Source organism: Mus caroli, chromosome 7, assembly GCF_900094665.2.
Source record: "Mus caroli chromosome 7, CAROLI_EIJ_v1.1, whole genome shotgun sequence".
Lineage (NCBI taxonomy): Eukaryota > Metazoa > Chordata > Mammalia > Rodentia > Muridae > Mus > Mus caroli.
The window spans coordinates 103,345,003-103,348,916 of record NC_034576.1 but is presented as its reverse complement, the minus strand read 5'-3'; positions in this window follow the sequence as shown (position 1 = coordinate 103,348,916).

The window sequence follows — 3,914 nt, the reverse complement described above, 5'->3', positions numbered from 1 at the left end:
CTCTCTCTCTCTCTCTCTCTCTCTCAGACAGCAGGATTTCACAGTAACATAAAAATGGAATTCTTTATGTCGGCCAGACTGATCTCAAACTCACAGAAATCCCCCTGCCTCTATATCCTGAGTGCTGGGAATAAAGGCACAAGCCATCACACCTGGTGCAATAGGTTTTTAAAGTAAAATAAAAATGAACTAACAGTGTCTGGCTGGGGCTGTGCATACCTGTACCTCGGCACTTGAAAGGCAGGAGGAGCTTGAAGCCAGCCTGGGTTCAAGCAGTCGGGGCTGCTCACCTTCACTCAGAAAGGCGCAAGGTTTCTCTCCTTTCCATGTGGCCAGAGCTGGAGCGAGCTTTCTTGCTTGCTTTAGGATTCTCCTAAGCCCCTCTACCTGCTGTGTCTGTCATGTGGCTGACCTCCCTGTCAGCTTAACTTAGGCGGCAGAGCTCTTTCTGTCTCCTTTCTCCTCTTGACTACAGCTTGTCTATCCCAGAGTTTTTCCTTTAGACTTTAATAATCTTGTCCTTAACCTTTAAACAAACAAACAAACAAACAAAAGAGGAAGGAACTGTGGAGATCGCTAGACAGTTAAGAACACGTACTGCTTTTGCAGAGGACCTGAGTTCAGTTCCCAGCATGCACCTTGGTAGGCTCACACCTATAATTCCAGCTCCATGGGCTTCGAAGCCTGTGTTTTCCCCTGGCACCCACCTTCACATGCACATGTCCACCACGACTTCTCCATGCACACAGCTAAAAGTAAAACTTTAAAAAAGGAAATGGATGTGGGGCATGGAGAGACGGCACAGCAGTTAAGAGCACCTGTTGCGCCAGATAGTGGTGGCACCTGCCTTTAATCCCAGCACTTGGGAGGCAGAGACAGGCAGATTTCTGAGTTGGAGGCAGAGGCAGGCAGATTTCTGAGTTCGAGGCCAGCCTGGTCTACAAAGTGAGTTCCAGGACAGCCAGGACTACACAGAGAAACCCTGTCTTGAAAACACACACACACACACACAAAACAAACAAAAAACCACAAAAAACTCAACCAACCAACCAACCAACCAAACAAACAAACAACCCCCCCCAAAAAAAACAATCAACCAACCAACCAAACAAACAAAGCACTTGTTGCTCTTCCGGAGAATCTGGGTTCAGTTTCCAGCACACACGTGATAGCTCAACCATCTGTAACTCCAGTTCCAGGCATCCGACACCCTTTTCTGGTCTCCTCAGGCACCATATGGTACACAGACATGCATGCAGGCAAAGCTCCCATACATATAAAATAAAACTTATTAAATCTAAAAAACAAGAAAAAAGAAATAGCGCTGGAGAGGTAGCTGAGATAGGAGCCCAGGCTGCTCTTTCAGAGGATCCATGTCAATCCTAACCCCAACACGGCAGCTCACAACCACGTGCCACTCAAGGTCTGGAGAATCTGCTGACCTCTTCCAGTCTCCCTGAGCACCAGGCACACACGTGGTGCCCAGATGCATATGCAGGGGAAAATCCATACACATAAGTAATACATTGTTAAAAGATCGATTCATTTATGTTATGTATGTGGGTACACTGTAGCTGTCTTTAGACACACCAGAAGAAGTCATTGGATCCCATTATAGATGGTTGTGAGCCACCATGTGGTTGCTGGGAATTGAACTCAGGAAGAGCAGTCGGTGCTCTTAACCCCTGAGCCATCTTTTCAGCTCTGATAAGTAATACTTTTGTAATTTAAAAACACAAACAAACAAATACTCAATGAATTTCCAGAGTTTATATTAAAAAGGTGTTCCTCTCTCCCTGGGGAAAGTCTGCTTTTGCTTTTTATTATTTATTTATTTATTTATTTATTTATTTTTGAGCTGGTTTTGCTCTATAGCCCAGGTTGATTTTCCTGCCTCAGCTACCCAACTGGTTACATTACAGGCATGCCCACAACCTGTTAGCTCACCTTTTATTAACTTCTTGGAGCCAGTCATTGTCTAGGGACACATACCAAGTCTGGCTGTATTTAAATTCAGTATTGGTGCTGGGTAGTGGTGGTGCATGCCTTTAATCCAAGAACTCGGGAGACAGAGGCAGATGGATCTCTGAGTTTGAGGCTAGCTTGGTCTTCAGAGTGAGTTCCAAGACAGACAGGGCTACACAGAGAAACCCTATTTGGAGAAAAGCAAAATACAGAACCAACCAACCAACCAAACAAACAATTCAGTATCCGAATCTGTGGTTTTGGTTTTCCCAGCTTCCTTCTTTTCCCTGTCTCTGCATCCTTCTTTATGAGGCTGATGGAGAATCTTTTCATTGAAGTTTGAACTGCTGTTGGAGAATCTTCCCTTTTCTTCTGGTTGCTAAATCTGGAGAGTGTAATCTGGGAGATGTTTGCACCGTCCCTCCCCCACCCCTCTGAGGAAGATGCTTAGCTGCCCATCTAAGGAGGGGAGAAGGAAGAACTAGAGAGGATTCTGGCGGGAGGTGGCAGGACCAAGGTTCAGACTCTGAGGCCAGCTTGCTTGGTTGTTTTCTCTCTCCTCCCTTCTCTCCCTGGCTTCCTTCAGTCCTTCTGCAATCAGCCTCCTGGATCCTCTTTGCTTCCCCCATATAGAAATCGTGGTTGACAAGGAGATACTCTCAAATGCTGGTCTCTGGCAGCTCTGAGTGTAGACAGGTGGGAGAGGCAGTAGGCGGGACCCTCTAGTGTCACAGCCTTGGATGCCTCTGGAATTGGGACACTTAGCCCTGCAAGTGTGACAGCTTTAGTGAAGACTTAGGAAGTCAGGAATCCTCAGTCGCTGGCTGCGACTGGCATTTCAGCTTTCAGGCAGACCTACTCACAAGGAATCCTCAGCCCTTGGTGGCGGTCAGCGTTACAGCTGACCTGCGCTGCCTAGATTCCGAGATTCCCGGCCCTAAAGACTTACTGGCTCCCTGGAACTCCTCCGCTACCGGGCTCAGTTCTCCTAGCTCTCTTGCCATCTCTCTGCCTCTGTCACCCTTCTTTCTGCTTTGATAGCTTTTCTTCAACTGTTAAGCAGCTTGTCACCTTGCCACCTTCATGGCCAGTCTGTCAGTGCCACTCTTCTGTCCCTGCCGCTTCTTCTATCAGTTACCAGCTGACAGGTACCACAGTAGGTAAGAAATTGTCCAGAGAAGCTTTCTATTAGGCCTAATGAGCAACACTAGAGAAGGAAGGTGCCTTTGGTGACTAAATGAGGCTGAGCAACCCACTTATACAGTCAGTGGCCTCGTGTTGGACCCATCTACTCCTGACTGCTTTATTGCCAGTCACAGGCACTGAGGTTTGCTTTTGGAACAATAAATGCTTTGCTTCTGGAGAGCAGTTACAGCAGTCCCTCTCTAGGCCACTAGAGGACGCGTGTCCCTCTCTAGTAGATGGAGACAGCTGGTCGCAGCCGGTTCACCTAGAGTTCACCAAGCCTAGTAATCCAAACCGCTGGAAACAGCCCAGGCTGAAGCTGCTTTCCGGAGTTGGCGTCATCATCTGTTATCCTGCGCATCCCCGTGGCTGTTTGACTTAAAAGCTTTTTTTTTTTTTTTTTTTTTCTCAAGGTAACCAGAGCAGCAAAGGAGAATCTTCAGAGCTGCTAATGAGGGAGTCAGATCACCCTGCCCACAAACCTCTGCGTATGTGCAGGAAAATGAACTTCAGGAGTATCTAGATGAGAATTTAACTGATCATTATCAACATAATAGCGACTATAGAAGTATTTTAGCGGCTTAACCTGCCAATATTCCCGGGAGAGATAGCTCCCTGTTTCCCTTCCTTCCTTCCTTCCCGTTTCTTTCCACTCTTCCCTCCCCCTTCAACTTCCTTCTCTTTTTCTTCCATCTGACTTTTTCTTTTTTTGTTTTTTTGTTTTTGTTTCTGTTTTGTTTTGTTTTGTTTTTTTGAGACAGGGT